This window comes from Hyla sarda, chromosome 1 (assembly GCF_029499605.1).
Source record: "Hyla sarda isolate aHylSar1 chromosome 1, aHylSar1.hap1, whole genome shotgun sequence".
Taxonomy (NCBI): domain Eukaryota; kingdom Metazoa; phylum Chordata; class Amphibia; order Anura; family Hylidae; genus Hyla; species Hyla sarda.
In genome coordinates this window covers 407,655,034-407,672,527 of record NC_079189.1, presented here as the reverse complement: position 1 = coordinate 407,672,527, position 17,494 = coordinate 407,655,034, and positions in this window count along the sequence as shown.

The following is a 17,494-nucleotide window of genomic DNA, read 5'->3' as shown; positions in this document are numbered from 1 at the left end:
TACACAGGAGAATGATGAGGTGTTGAAGTAGTGGCTTTCTGCTCCATAAAAGGAAAGCAGCATATGTGCCATAGATTCCTGGGCTAGGTACTTGGCTTAGGGGCCCTCCTAACACTGGAACAACTAGTGCCAGGTGGCCACCCAGACCATCCCACCTAAACTTTGTTACAGACTAGGTACAGCTCTTTATGGCAACAGTATTCAATAACGGCAGTAGCCTCTTTCAGCGGGATAGTGAACCCTGACTCCCTGCAAAAATTGTTCAATAATTTAGAAATCTCAATCTAAGTGAGCAATTGTAGGATGTGCTGGAAAAACAAGTCTGTTGCATGGAAGCACCTCTCACTACTTACAAAACTTCAGGGGGTATTCCAGGATTTTTTATTCAGCCTTTGTGCCCATGATGCCAAGTTATTATACTGTGTAATATGCTTCTTTTACTATGCCACTTTGTCCCGTTTTCATGCATGGGACCCATACTCGGAAGTGCTGTAGTGACAGTATTCAATATAGCCAGAGAGCATAGGGGGTTGCACGGCTATGCTCCAGTGGGTGGATGTATAGCAGGGTGGAAGGGAAAAAGACTTGCACTACAGCACTTCTGGGTGTGGGTCCCATGCATGAAAACAGGACAAAGCGGTGCACGAAGGTAATAGAAGCATTTTACACAGTGTTAGAACTTGGCATCAGGGGCTCAGAGGCTGAGAGAAAAAAAAGAAATCCTGAAATACCCCTTCAGGGTGCGTTCACACGTACAGGATCCTGCGCAGATTTGATGCGCAGGATTTGTAACTGCAGATTAGAAGCTGTGCTCAGCCATTTAGTTTACATTGTAATCTGCAGCAGAAAATCCTACGCATCAAATCCTGCACATCAAATCTGCGTACGTGTGGACATAGCCTTAAAGAAACTACTGCTACCACTCAGTCAGAGGACTTGTGGACTGTTACATCTTAATGTAACAGACCTGTTTTGGTGGCACATGGGAACCTAGATACAATATTAAACAGGTGGTTTTAATACTATGGCTAATCAGTGTATATTTTAAGAACATCAGGGTTTATTAAACACAAACAGGATGTCTGGCACACATATGGATTTTGTAAAAGAGCGATACTTCCTCCTTAAATGATAACAAATGACTTAAGATCATGAAAATTAAGTGAAGTTAAGGTTTAGGTAAAGGGAAAGAAAGAATGTAAAAAGCATTTTACTTTTCAAGAAGTATCTCTTAAAATTAAAGTAAGAGGACCACACATGTATATACGTGTGTTATATTAACTGGAACAAATGTTTAACCCCTTAAGGACCAGGCCAATTTTCACTGTAGGACCAGAGTGTTTTTTGCACATCTGACCACTTTCACTTAAGTATTAATAACTCTGGGATGCCTTTCCTTTCATTCTGATTCCGAGATAGTTTTTTCGTGACATATTCTACTTTATGTTAGTGGTAAAATTTTGTCGATACTTTGTCGATAAATTTGATGAAAAATGTGAAAATGTACAATTTTTCTAACTTTGAAGCTCTCTGCTTGTAAGGAAAATAAACATTCCAAATAAATTATATTTTGATTCACAAATACAATATGTCTACTTTATGTTTGCATCATAAAATTGACATGTTTTTACTTTTGGAAGACATCAGAGGGCTTCAATGTTCAGCAGCAATTTTCCAATTTTTCACAAAATTTTCAAAATCAGAATTTTTCATGGACCAGTTCAGGTTTGAAGTGGATTTGAAGGGCCTTTATATTATAAATACCCCACAAATAACCCCATTATAAAAACTGCACCCCTCAAAGTATTCAAAATGACATTCAGTAAGTGTGTTAACCCTCATGTTCTTGTAGACCCAGTTTTTGAATTTTTACAAGGGGTAAAAGGAGAAAAACCATCTCAAAATTTGTAACCCAATTTCTCTCGAGTAAGAAAATACCTCATATGTGTATGTCAAGTGTTCGGCAGGCGCAGTAGAGGGCTCAGAAGGGAAGGAGCGACAATGGGATTTTGGAGAGTGAGTTTCTCTAAAATGGTTTTTGGGGGGCATGTCGCATTTAGGAAGCCCCCATGGTGCCAGAACAGCAGAAAATCCCCCACATGGCATACTATTTTGGAAACTACACCCCTCAAGGCACGTAACAAGGGGTCCAGTGAGCCTTAACACCCCTCAGGTGTTTGACGACTTTTTGTTAAAGTACGATGTGTAAATGAAAGAAAAAATTTTTCACTAAAGTGCAGTTTTTCCCCCCAAATGTACCATTTTTATAAAGGGTAATGGGAGAAAATGCCCCCCAAAATTTTTAACCCCATCTCTTCTGAGTATGGAAATAACCCATGTTAGGACGTAAAATGCTCTGCATGCGAACTACCATGGTCAGAAGAGAAGGAGTCACATTTGGCTTTTGGAAAACAAATTTTGCTGAAATGGTTTTTGGGGGGCATGTCACATTTAGGAAGCCCCTATGGTGCCAGAACAGCAAATAAAACCCACATGCCATACTATTTTGGAAACTACACCCCTCAAGGAACATAATAAGGGGTACAGTGAGCCTTAACAACTCACAGGTATTTCACAAATTTTTGTTAAAGTTGGATGTGTAAATAAAAAAGAAATTAACATTTTTACAAGGAGTAATAGGAGAAAATGACCCCCAAAATTTGTAACCCCATTTCTTTTGAGTATGGAAATACCCCATGTGTGAACGTCAAGTGCTCTGCGGGCGAACTACAATGCTCAGAAGAGGAGGAGCACCATTGAACCTTTGGAGAGTGAATTTGTTTGGAATGGAAGTCAGGAGCCATGTGCGTTTACAAAGCCCCCTGTGGTGCCAGAACAGTGGATCCCCCAACATGTGACCTCATTTTGGAAACTACACCCCTCACAGAATTTAATAAGGGGTGCAGTGAGCATTTACACCTCACTGGCGTTTGACAGATCTTTGGAACAGTGGGCTGAGAAAATAAAAAATTTCTGTTCCAAAAATCTGTTCCAAAAATCTGTCAGACACCTGGGGGGTGTAAATGCTCACTGTACCCCTTATTAAATTCTGTGAGGGGTATAGTTTCCAAAATGGGGTCACATGTGGGGGGGGAGTCCATTGTTCTGGCACTATGGGGGCTTTGTAAACACATGTGGCCTTCAATTCCGGACAAATTTTCTCTTCAAAAGCACAATGGCGCTCCTTCTCTTCTGAGCCTTGTAGTTTGCCCGCAGAGCACTTTAAATCCACATATGGGGAATGTTCTTGCTCAGAAGAAATGGAGTTACAAATTTTGGGGGCTTTTTCCCTATTTTCCCTTGTGAAAATGAAAAATTTCAGGTAACACCAGCATTTTAGTGAAAATTTTTTTTTTTAATTTTCCCATCCAACTTTAACGAAAATTCGTCAAACACCTGTGGGGTGTTAAGGCGCACTATACCCTTTGTTAAATTCTGTGAGGGGTGTAGTTTCCAAAATGGGGTCACATGTGGGTATTTATATTTTTGCGTTTATGTCAGAACTGCTGTAAAATCAGGCCCCCCCTGTGCAAATCACCAATTTAGGCCTCAAATGAGGCCTAAATTGGTGATTTAGCCTTGTTGTGCGCCCGCAGAGCATTTTACGCCCACATATGGGGTATTTCCGTACTCAGGAGAAATTGCGTTACAAATTTTGGGGGTCTTTTTTTCCTCTTGTGAAAATAAAACATATGGGGCAACACCAGCATGTTAGTGTAAACTTTTTTTTTTTTTTTTACTCTAACAGGCTGGTGTACACCCCAACTTTTCCTTTTCATAAGGGGTAAAAGGAGAAAAAGCCCCCCAAAATTTGTAGTGCAATTTCTCCCGAGTATGAAAATACCCCATATGTGGCCCTTAGCTGTTTCCTTGAAATACTACAGGGCTCTGAAGTGAGAGAGCGCCATGCGCATTTGAGGACTAAATTAGGGATTACATAGGGGTGGACATAGGGGTATTCTACACCAGTGATTCCCAAACAGGGTGCCTCCAGCTGTTGCTAAACTCCCAGCTTGCCTGGACAGTCAGTGGCTGTCCGGAAATGCTGGGAGTTGTTGTTTTGCAGCTGGAGGCTCCGTTTTGGAAACACTGCCGTACAATACATTTTTATTTTTATTGGGGGGGACAGTGTATATGTTGTGTTTTACCCTTTATTTTGTGTTAGTGTAGTGTTTTTAGGGTACATTCACAGGTTTACAGTGAGTTTCCCGCTAGGAGTTTGCGCTGCGGCGAAAAATTTGCCGCAGCTCAAACTTCAAGCCGAAACTTACTGTAAACTTGCCCGTGTGAAGGTACCCTGTACATTCACATGGGGGGGGGGGAGGGGGGGGGCAAACCTCCAGCTGTTTCAAAACTACAACTCCCAGCAGGTACTGACAGACCGTGCATGCTGGGAGTTGTACTTTTGCAACAGCTGGAGGCACACTGGTTGGAAAACCTTCAGTTAGGTTACATAGTTAGTATGGTTGAAAAAAGACATACGTCCATCAAGTCCAACCAGGGAATTGAAGGGAAGGGTGTAAGGGGATAAGGGGAAGGGATGTAGTTTTATAATTCTGCATAAGCATTAATGTTATTTTTTTCCAGGAATGTATCTAACCCTGTTTTAAAGCTGTTAATTGTTCCTGCTGTGACCAGTTCCTGAGGTAGATCGTTCCATAAATTCACAGTCCTCACGGTAAAGAAGGCGTGTCGCCCCTTTAGACTAAACCTTTTCTTCTCCAGAGGGAGGGAGTGCCCCCTCGTCCTTTGGGGGGGGTTTAACCTGGAACAGTTTTTCTCCATATTTTTTGTATGGGCCATTTATATACTTATATACGTTTATCATATCCCCCCTTAAACGTTTCTTCTCAAGACTAAACAATTGTAACTCCTTTAATCGCTCCTCATAGCTAAGATGTTCCATGCCCCATATTAGTATAGTCGCACGTCTCTGCACCCTTTCCAACTACGCAGTGTCCCTTTTATGAACAGGCGACCAAAACTGAACAGCATATTCCAGGTGAGGCCGTACCAATGCTTTATAAAGGGGGAGTATTATGTCCCTGTCCCTTGAGTCCATGCCTCTTTTGATACATGACAATATCCTGCCGGCTTTGGAAGCAGCAGCCTGACATTGCTATTCTGTAGTCTGTGATCTACACGTACACCCAGATCCTTCTCTACCAGTGACTCTGACAGTTTAATCCCCCCTAAGACATACGATGCATGCAGGTTATTAGTACCCAGATGCATAACTTTACATTTATCCACATTGAACCTCATTTGCCAAGTGGATGTCCAGACACTTAGTCTATCCAAGTCATCTTGTAACTTATGCACATCCTCTATAGACTGTACTGTGCTACAAAGCTTGGTGTCATCTGCAAAGATAGAAACAGAGCTGTTAATGCCATCCTCTATATCATTGATAAATAAATTAAACAACAGCGGGCCCAGTACTGAACCTTGGGGTACACCACTAATAACCGGGGACCAATCAGAGTACGAATCATTGACCACCACTCTCTGGGTACGATCCATGAGCCAGTGTTCAATCCAGTTACAAACTAAAGTTTCCAAGCCCAAAGACCTTAAAGGAGTAGTCCAGTGGTGACTCAGTGGTGAGCAACTTATCCCCTATCCTAAGGATAGGGGATAAGTTGCAGATCGCGGGGGTCCGACAGCTGGGGCCCCCTGCGATCTCCTGTACGGAGCCCCGACAGCCCGCGGGAAGGGGGCGTGTCGACCTCCGCACGAGGCGGCGGCTGACACGCCCCCTAAATACAACTCTATGGCAGAGCCGAAGCGCTGCCTTCGGCAATCTCCGGCTCTGCCATTGAGATGTATTGAGGGGGCGTGTTGGCCGCCGCCTCGTGCGGGGGTCGACACCCGCTATCTGGGCCGAGAGCCGGGGCCCCGTACAGAGAGATCGCAGGGGGCCCCAGCGGTCGGACCCCCCGCGATCTCAAACTTATCCCCTATCCTTAGGATAGGGGATAAGTTTTTCACCACTGGACTACCCCTTTAACTTACCTGTCAGACGTCTGTGAGGGGCAGTATCAAACGCTTTAGCAAAATCCAGAAACACTATATCCACAGCCATTCCTCTGTCAAGGCTTCTACTCACCTCTTCATAAAAGCAAATTAGATTGGTTTGGCAACTTCTATCCTTAGTAAACCCATGCTGGCTATCACTTATAATACTATTATCCCCTATGTATTCCTGTATGTAATCCCTTATAAGTCCTTCAAACAATTTACCCACAATGCACGTTAGACTTACCGGTCTATAATTGCCTGGCGAAGACCTAGAGCCCTTCTTGAAGATTAGTACCACATTCGCCCTGCGCCAGTCCCCTGGTACAATACCAGACACCAGAGAATCTCTAAATATCATGAACAAGGGTACAGATATTACTGAACTTACCTCTCTAAGAACTCTTGGGTGTAGTCCATCCGGCCCTGGAGATTTGCTTACATTTACTTTACTTAACTTACCTTGTACCATCTCTACATTAAGCCAGTTCAGTACATTACATGATGTGTTACCAGCACTGACCTGGCCAATGTCAGCTCCTTTTTCCATAGTGTATACAGGTTCTGTTACCTATCTCAGTATTTTCCAACAAGTGTGCCTCCAGCTGTTGCAAAACTACAACTCCCAGCATGTACTCATTGCGAAAGGCATGCTGGGAGATGTAGTTATGCAACAGATGGAGGTACGCAACTACAACTCCCAGCATGCCAAGACAGCTGTTTGCTGTTTGGGCATGCTGGGATTTGCAGTTTTGCAACATCTGGAAGGCTAGAGTTTAGAGACCACTGCACAGTGATCTCCAAACTGTGGCCCTCCAGATGTTGCAAAACTACAAATCCCAGCATGCCCAGACAGCAAACTGCTGTCTGGGAATGATGGGAGTTGTAGTTTTTCAACATCTGGAGGGCTACAGTTTAGAGACCACTGCATAGTGGTCTCAGACTGTAGCCCTCCAGATGTTGCTAGGCAACTCACCAGCATTCGTAGGATCAAGGGAGCCAGCCGCACAACATCGCCGCCTGCCGATCTCCGCAGCCGATAGCTGCCTGCAGCCACCGGATGGGTTAGAAGATCTTCGGCCCCGGCTCCTGGGTGGGCAGAAGGGGGAAACCAAAAGTTGACCCCCCCCGCCCCCTGATCTGCTATTGGTTGTCGCTTCTAGACAACCTATAGCAGGGATAGGAGGGGTGGCACCCCTGCCACCTCACTCCTATCCCTTCAGGGGGATCGTGGGTGTCTTAGACAACCCCGATCCCCCTTATTTTCCGTCATAGACCCGTATGACCTGGAATCGGTGCAAATTGCAAGTGTGAATTCAACTGCGATTTGCGTCGATCGCCGACATGGGTGGGTCTGATGACCCCCCTGGGCATTTGCGCGGGGTGACTGCTGATCGATATCAGCAGTCACCCCGGTCCGGTCCCCGCCCGGCGCACAGCGGGGACCGAAATTCCCACGGACGTACGTGTATGTCCTTAGTCCTTAACTACCAGAGTCCTTAGACGTATGCGTACGTCCATGGTCCTTAAGGGGTTAAAACATATTAATATACTGTGACATATCTGGCTTTCTATTGTAAAGCTGACCTTTTATTTCTAATAGCTGTCATTCGACTGCATGGGAAGAGTGGATTAAGCTGCTAATCTGCCCGAGAATAAAGAGATTGAGCATATTGAAATCCAACTGTCTGATCCTTCCTTACAACAGATAAAAGAGTTATCCACCTTTAAAAAAAATTTTTAAAGGCCCCAAAATAAATTAAAATGCCCAACTGGGCTTTTACCTCCCTTTCATTTCCACACTGATCCCTGTTCCACTCAGTGACGGGAACCATGATGCCAGAAGTAAAGTGTGTGACCACCTAGGATGCTAATTAGCTGTGGTGGTCATGTGACCTCTGCTCCTAAAGCAAGACCAGAGCGACAACCATATGTAGAATGGGGTATCAGCACAAGAATGGAGAATAAAAAGTTTGTTAATTTAATTAATTTGGGACCTTGACATTTTTTAAACAGGTAGATGAACTGATTAACTATGGGAGACTACCCCCATACACATATAGATGGTCATCCGGTCCCTTCTAATTCAACAGGATTGGATGACACCATAAACATCCATGATTCATGTGGATGTTTATGGTGTCTTAGTACAGCTCTGTACATTTCATTTTTGAATTGATCCGTATTAAAGTCACAAGCTTGAGGCCTAATATTCAATACAACCTTGCTTGGACAATGCTTGGACAATGGTTAGTGTTTCAAGTACTATGTGGCTGCCATTAGGATTAGTGATCTCTGAGGTACAGTTTTGCAGGACATTGAGAACTTCAGATTTAGACTGAGTTTATGAACAGTAATTTTTGTCAAGATCCACTGTGCTTGATTGCAAAGATTAAATTAATTCCAAAACCCTTTGGAGGGCGAACCCCCCTCGGGGACTAATACCCTTTTCTAGGGTCTCACTAAAAACACTCTTTATTGACATGCTCTAAAAATCAGCTGTGAATAGAATTGTAAACAGTGATTAAAACTATCAGAGACTCTCTCTCATGCTAGCTGGTAGAAATGTATTATTATAGCCAATGGACACATTCCTGATCTTTATTCCAGTGTTCGCTGGTTATGTAGCTTTATGTTATTGTTTAATGCCTTGCGCTCAGGTGTCACGCACACCTCTAATTGCGTACTCGCTACCTTCCAGTGTATTTTTTATATATATGTCTTTTAGAGACACCATTGGGGTTCATGTGTGTCAGCCCCAAGGCCTGATTATTAAAATCCTATATGTGTATTATAAATTATAACTGTGTGTGATGGATTGTCCAGGACATGGGTGAGAGGTCATTCGGACGGTGTGTCCTTTTGTGTATTGCATTTTATTGGGGGTCTGGCTGTTTGTTTACATCTCCTTTGAAGTCAAAGGCTTTTTTGAAGTCATGCACTCTAGTCTCATCCTATAATCAAACAGATAAGGGGCCAGGAAGAGAGAAGACCCCCTGGTGGGAGAAGAGGGGAGGGGGGAATGGAGTCTCCCTCCCAAGAAAGCAGATATGATATTTAAAACAATGCCAGACTCAGGGTGTTCAATGCTGTGCAACAAGCTGACAAGACCATCCTAAGAACAGCACTCTCACTGAAGGACTGCTATACCATCATGCTGTAAGAACTTCATATTTTGTTTTCTGAACTTGTCTTGCAAAACTATTTTATATATTTCTATACCTGTATGTCATTTGTTCCTGTATTTTATATAGTCAGCACTGTGATACCTTTTATCAGATTAAATGTTTAATTAATCAGCTCTGGTCTTTGATCTCTAAATATATGAGCTCACCTTTCTGAAGGAGGCTCTGGTAAAATACGTTTATCTAAGGGATAATTTGGTGACTTGCTGGGACTAGTAGTGGATACCCAGAGGTCTGGCGGCTTTAACTCTTGCACCATCACACTCTCTCTAGCGTCTTGGCTGGACCGATAGGGTGTGATCGTGACAACTGGTGGCAGCGTCGGGATATATTTAGAGATTTTTAGTGCTTGCTGGATTTTACCTGTAAGGAAATCTTAGCACTAAAAAGAAATTGCATACATATTCTTGTGTGTAAATTCCAAAGACAGAGCTCAGTGCTGGTTTAAAAGACATACAAAAAGAGTGCAAGACAGTTCTGTCCTCCCCATCTCCTGTTTTACCTCCTCTGTCTCATCTCGGAAATATGGAGGCATATCGCAAACAGTCCAAGCCTGCACTGGAGCTAATGTGCCAAGCAAAGGACATTCCTACTGCAGGAAAGAACAAGGAACAACTTATTGCTGATCTTGTGGAGTATGATGCCCGTGCAGAAGAGCTGAGTGACATGAGACAAAATCCTACAGCTGGAACTGCCATCCAAGGACTGATATCTCCTGGGGAATACAACATTACTCCCCATCAGGACAGTACTCCCCATGAGGCCTTGGACTCTTATATGCGGACTGCCTTACAACACCTTGGGAATGTGGATGCCAATATGAAACTCCAACTGCTTCTCCAGTACCAAACTGCAGAGAGAGAGGCACGAGCTGCTGAGAGAGAGGCTTAGGCACGAGCCGCAGAAAGAGAGGCCCAGGCACAAGCCGCAGAAAGAGAGGCCCAGCGAAGGCATGAACTGGAGGTTCTGAGGCTGAGAGAGGGGATGCTTCATCTGCACGGAGTGATGTGCAGGATCAAGGAGACCACAAACCCCGCCTGGAACATTTCCCCATGTTGGAGAAAGATGGTGATCTGGATGTGTTCCTGAGGGGATTTTAAAATGTTTGCCGGCAGTTCCATCTACCTAAGGAACAGTGGGGACGATATCTAACCCCACGGCTGTGAGGGAAAGCTATGGATGTGTATGTTTCGCTTCCCTCTGAGAGTGACCAGGACTATGAGGCAATAAAATCTGCCCTGCTAAAAAGTTTTAATCTGACTCCAGAGACTTATCGGAAAAAGTTTCGGACTTTGCAACAAAGTGCCACAGAAAGCTGCACTCAACATGCAGGTCAGCTAAGGACTGCATTCAGGCTATGGACTGGGGGCCTACAAGTCACTACCTATGAGGCCCTGGAGGACTTGATGGTCCCGGACCAGTTTCTCCAAACACGGAGCTTTGAAGCCAGAGAGTGGATTTTGGACCGCAAGCCCAAGACAGCCATGGAAGCAGCAGAACTAGGAGATGACTTTGCCAACAACCGGGTGCCAGCAGCAAAGCGTGGGTCTGCACAAGCTGGAGCAAGTACCAGGAGGGGAGCCACACAACCACAAAGCACCACCAGGTCAGCCGGGAAATTCTTGCCATCATTCCCAAAAGCAACAGGAGCCACATTGGGTCAGGGGGACACCCGCCGATGTTACAGATGCAACAATATTGGGCACCTGAGTGCCACTTGCCCCAACAAAAAGAATTCTCCACCAGTAGCTGGAGGACACACAGCCGTTCTTCTGGTGTCTGGAGCGGTGGAGAAAAGAGTGGATAACCTACAGAGTGTAACTGTGGGTGACCGGGTGACAGTGGGGTTACGAGATTCTGGAGCCTCATTTACCTTGGTGCGGCCTGAAGTGGTGGATACTGAGGACATCATCCCTGGAAGAACCATGGCTTTAAAAGGAATTGGAGGTGTGCGGCCTGCTGTGCCCATGGCCCGTGTGTACCTGGATTGGGGTACAGGCCAAGGTTTGCGGGAGGTGGGGGTCTCTGAGGACATCCCTGTTAATGTTCTGATGGGGAATGATTTGGGTTGGGTGTACCTGTATGTCATTTGTTCCTGTATTTTTATATAGTCAGCACTGTGATACCTTTTATCAGATTAAATGTTTAATTAATCAGCTCTGGTTTTTGATCTCTAAATATATGAGCTCACCTTTCTGAAGGAGGCTCTGGTAAAACACGTTTATCTAAGGGTTAATTTGGTGACTTGCTGGGACTAGTAGTGGATACCCAGAGGTCTGGTGGCCTTAACCCTTGCACCATCACACTCTCTCTAATGTCTTGGCAGGACCGATAGGGTGTGATCGTGACAATGTGCTTATAGTAAAAGTCATGCACTCCTTATGTACTTAGGATCATGCACATATGTACACCCGCATACAGGGGTCATTAATAGGTCTTTCACACCTTATACACTTGATCAGGGGTCTCACACACCGTCCGCTATATTCCTTAATGAGCTTTACACGCCCTCTATCTTGTGCCCCTGATGCTAGGTGCTCTTAAGGGGTCCAATATGAGCTCATTCTTTTACATACATATTCTTGCTGCTATTGAGAGTCCCTGTCTAAAATATTCACCAGCCTTCTCAACGTTTTGTCAGAATATTGGCTTTGTAAAGGGCAGCAGGCTAATGGCGCAAATTACTGGTAACAGACCGGACTGTCACATGATCACAACAAAAGCACATGTGATGAGTGATGCGGCATTCAATGATTGCTGCAGAGAACCAGAAGCGACGCAACGGAAATTACATCACAATAAGACTTTATAAATAGACAAATGTGGAAATTTTCTCCATTAGCCTACTACCCTTGACAAAGCCAGTGCTCTGGTGAAACGTTGAGGAGGCTGGTGAATATTTTAGACAGGGACTCTCAATAGCAGCAAGAATATGAATACATTTACAATTCACAGCCCATTCAAACATGGTTCCATCATTCTACCTCACTGACCTAATTCTGAACAGCAACTTCCCTTACGTCTGAACCAGCAGCACAATGATAATTCTGCTCCTGCAAACTTGTAGGACAGGTAGAATTTTTGTTGAAAATTGAAAACACACTACTTTCTTCAGTAAAGTTACAGATAAATTGCATACACCACCCTATAAAAGCAGATCCCATCCCCAGTATGTTGTGTTTCTTTCTATCCAGACAGTAGGGATGGTGGTGTGTATTCTCTTCCTGTGTCTTATGTGTCTATAGGACCTTCCCTCAGAAGTTTTGTGGCTTGTCCTCTGTACAAATGAGACAAAACTGGAGCTTTTTTGACAAGCCACATTATTTGTATGTTGCATGCAAAAATGTTGCATTTGTATGCAAAAAAGAAGCATACAAAGAAAATAACACTTTACCTATTGAAAAGCATGGAGGGGACACGGTTATGTTTTGATGCTGCTGGCACAGGCATTGTTTAATCTGTACAGGGTACAATGAAATCTCAAGACATTGAAGGCATTCTGGAGCAAAATGTGCTGTTCAATGTCAGGAAGCTTGTTCTCAGTCACTGGTCATGGGTCCTCCAAAAGTATGACCCAGAACACACAGCTAAAAGCAGACAGTGGACTAATTTGAAGTGGCTTCTATGAGCCATTATCTGAATCCTATTGAACATTTGTTTAAAGGGGTACTCCGCCCCTAGACATCTTATCCCCTATCCAAAGGATTGGGGATAAGATGTCAGATCGCGGGGGGTCCCGCCGCTGGGGACCCCCGGGATCTCGGCTGCAGGACCCACCTGTTGCGGCTTCCGGAAACACTGGAGGCTTCGGCTCCAGACCACGGTGACGTGAGATCGTGACATCACGACTCCGCCCCGTGTGATGTCACGCTCCGCCCCAATGCAAGTCTATGGGGGGGGGGGTCATGACAGCTGTCACGCCCCCTCCCATAGGCTTGCATTGAGGGGGCGAAGCGTGACGTCACACGGGGCAGAGCCATGACGTCACAATGCTCCGGCCCTGTGATCAACAGTAATCAGACCCGGAGAGAACACGCTCCGGGGACTGATTTTAACGGGGTGCGGCATGCAAGATCACGGAGGTCCCCAGTGGCGGAACCCTCGCGATCAGGCATCTTATCCCCTATCCTTGCGATAGGGGATAAGATGTCTAAGCGCCGGAGTACCCCTTTAAGGAGCTGAAACCTGCATTCTGGAGAAGTCTAAGAGTCTCACCCACTTAGTAGGCCATGGGCTCCCTAGATGTGGAATCTGTAGCTTCCACAGAATCATCCTCCCTGTTCCTTGGTTTTGCAGTTCCTTTAGGACGGCCTTGATAAGGGCCTAGTACCTTTCACCAGTACTTTAACATCTTAAAAGAGGTTAAAATCACCATAAGGTTATTTTAGTATGTACCTGCCAGACAGTAATGGACATGCTTAGGAAGGATCTGTGCTTGTCTTGGAGCTAATTGGCTGTGTTGTGAGATTACCATAACACTGTTGCTATCTTTTGGGAACTGGCTATTTCCTGTTGTAGTTTGTTCTCTTAAACTATAATCCCCATAATTCTTTGTAAGTGTGAGGTCACTTTCCTCCCTCCAACATCACCCACACACACCTGTGCTGCCTTCAGTGCAATAGACCAGTGTTTTTTAACCAGGGTGCCTCCAGCTGATCTGCCACCTAGCGGTCGCTTCACCCATTGAAGCAAAGACAGGCTCCCTTTGAACACATGACTAATGATGTCATGTCTCGGGCTGCCCTGCAACCTGGGAAAACCTGAGACAACAGTAATTTTGTATGCTGTTAAAAATAAGCTTTGGGGCAAAGATCACATATGAATTGTGAGAACACCATCACACACAGGTACAGACACTATATTATGAACTACACTAACTTTACAGACCCTGTAGCATAGTCAAATAAAAAAAATAATCCTGGAATAATCCTTTAAAACCGATTTCTGATTGGGGTTTATTTGTCATGATCAGCTTTTTCATCATTTACCCCCTTGGAGCTGTTGGAGTAAATGTAGGTGATTAAACTGTAACTACCGTATTTATCGGGGTATACCACGCACCAGCCTATAACACGCACCCTCATTTTACCAAGGATATTTGGGTAAAAAAAAGTTTTTTACCCAAATATCCATGGTAAAATGAGGGTGCGTGTGTGTGCGCGTGTATACCCCGATATACCCCAAGGAAAGGCAGGGGGAGAGAGGCCGTCGCTGCCCGCTTCTCTCCCCCTGCCTTTCCTGGGGTCTAGAGCCCTGCTGCCAGCCCTTCTCTCCCGCTGGCTATCTGCGCCGCTGCCCCTTCTCTCCCCCTGACTATCGGTGCCGGCGCCCCATTGCCGGCGGCGATAGCCAGGGGGAGAGAAGCGGCGCCGACAGCCAGGGGGAGAGAAGGGGCAGCAGCACCCATTGCCGGCGCCGCTGCCCCGTTGCCTCCCTCCATCCCCGGTTGCATAATTACCTGTTGCCGGGGTCGGGTCTGCGCTGCTTCAAGCCTCCGGCGCGCGTCCCCTGACGTCATGCGCCGTGCCGTGCAGCGCATAGCAACGACGCAGGAGACGCACGCCGGAGGCCTGAAGCAGCGAGGACCCGACCCCGGCAACAGGTAATTATGCAACCTGGGATGGGGGGAGGCAACGGGGCAGCGGCGCCGGCAATGGGTGCCGCTGTCCCTTCTCTCCCCCTGGCTGTCGGCGCCGCGGCCCCATTGCCGGCGCCGCTTCACTCCCCCTGGCTATCGGCGCCGGCAATGGGGCGCCGGCACCGATAGTCAGGGGGAGAGAACGGGCAGCGGCGCCGATAGCCAGGGGGAGAGAAGGGCCGGCAGCAGGGCTCTAGACCCCAGGGCAGGCAGGGGCAGAGAAGCCGGCAGCGCTGGCTGTCTCTGCACCTGCAAAGCCGCTGCAGTTCATTGATTTAAAGCGCCCGCTTTAAATCATTGAACTGCAGCGGCCTATCGGCGTATAACACGCACATAGACTTTAGGCTAAAGATTTTAGCCTTAAAAGTGCGTGTTATCCAGTAATTTAGTATATTATTTGAATATTCAACAACATTCCACCTGCCCTACAAGTTCACATGGGCAGACTCCATCAATGTACTGCTTAGGACTAAGCGAATACAAATTGTTAGAAATTTACAATTTCCAACACTTCCATACTTTTTAGGTTCAGACCATGAAAAATGTAAACGATTTTCTGCTATCCTGGAAACTATTTTTGTTGGCTGACACATTGACACTAGTCCAATTGTTTGCTACTACTGTTTGAAGCTTTTTACCACTGCTTTATTTCTAGCTATGTTGAAGATTTGTAGTTCTTAATTATACAGGATCTGATGTATCTATCTACCATAAAAAGCAAAAATTGGCCAGCACATCCTGATACACAACTATTGTATGAAATAAGTATACAGGTACACACTTCTGCGGATGAACTACAAAAACAAACAAGAGAATAGCAGCAGCACACTGCTAGCACCAAGCTAAATAAATTGTCATGATCAGCTTTTTCATCATTTACCCCCTTGGAGCTGTTGGAGTAAATGTAGGTGATTAAACTGTAACTACCGTATTTATCGGGGTATACCACGCACCAGCCTATAACACGCACCCTCATTTTACCAAGGATATTTGGGTAAAAAAAAGTTTTTTACCCAAATATCCATGGTAAAATGAGGGTGTGTGTGTGTGCGCGTGTATACCCCGATATACCCCCAGGAAAGGCAGGGGGAGAGAGGCTGTCACTGCCCGCTTCTCTCCCCCTGCCTTTCCTGGGGTCTAGAGCCCTGCTGCCAGCCCTTCTCTCCCGCTGGCTATCTGCGCCGCTGCCCCTTCTCTCCCCCTGACTATCGGTGCCGGCGCAGATACACCAATACTGCTATAGTGAAAGAAAAAGGTTCTTAGCTTACCATTTGGCCAAATAGTGTGTACCATACCACCATGATAAGCTTAGTGCTAGCAGTGCACTGCTGTTATTCTCTTGTTTGTATCTTTCTATCTATAGGTATGTATTTAGAATATGGGTGCTTGTGTGTCACACCTGCAGAAGAAATTGGAGGAAGTCTGTGCAAGCAGTATTATGCTCTTGTCATTCATGGAGATGTTACTTTGACATGTAGCAAATACCTAAGTATTGTTGCAGATCAAGTCAATTCCTTCATGGCAACATCATTTCCAGACTGCAAAAATTGTTTAGAGATGGCTTGAGGAACATAACTAAGAGTTTGAGGTGCTAATTTTGCCTCCAAATTTTCCAGATCTTGATCTAAGTATACATCTATGAGTTGCAGAGGAAAAACAAGGCCGATCCTGGAGGCCCCACCTTACAATTTACATAGCTAAAAGGATCTGGTACTATCAGCTTTATGTCACATACCACAGGGCACCTTCCGAGGACAGAAAAGTTATAGCTCTCACACATAAATATGTCTCCAAAAATCAACAAAAAACAAAACTTTTGTGCATACAGTGAGTAGTAAAACATAAAAAAAACCTACTGGTAATGCCTTAATTGTACTGAACTGCAGATTAAAAGATATATACCATCATGGCTGTAAATGTTGGCACCCCTGAAATTTTTCAAGAAAATGAAGTATTTCTCACAGAAAAGGATTGCAGTAACATGTTTTGCTATACAGATGTTTATTCCCTCTATGTGTATTGGAACTAAACCAAAAAAAGGAGGAAAAAAAGCTAATTAGACATAATGTCACATCAAACTCCAAAAATGGTATGGACAAAATTAATGGCACCCTTAACTTAATATTTGGTTTAAAAAAATAACTGAAATTGGTCGTTTCCTATAACCATCAATAAGCTCTCAGCCGGAATGATGGACCACTCTTCCTTTGCAAACTACTCCAGGTCTCTCTTATTGTAAGGGCACCTTTTCCCAACAGCAATTTTAAGATCTCTCCACAGGTGTTCAATGGGATTTAGATCTGGACTCATTGCTGGCCACTTCAGAACTCTACAGCGCTTTGCTTCCATCCATTTCTGGGTGCTTTTTGACGTATGTTTGGGGTCATTGTCCTGCTGGAAGACCCAAGATCTCGGATGCAAACCCAGCTTTCTGACACTGGGCTGTACAGTGCGACCCAAAATCCGTTGGTAATTCTGAGATTTCATGATGCCTTGCACACATTCAAGGCACCCAGTGCCAGAGGCAGCAAAGTAACCCCAAAACATCAGTGAACCTCCACCATATTTCACTGTAGGTGCTGTGTTCTTTTCTTTGTAGGTCTCATTCTGTTTTCAGTAAACAGTAGAATGTGGTTTACCAAAAAGCTCATCT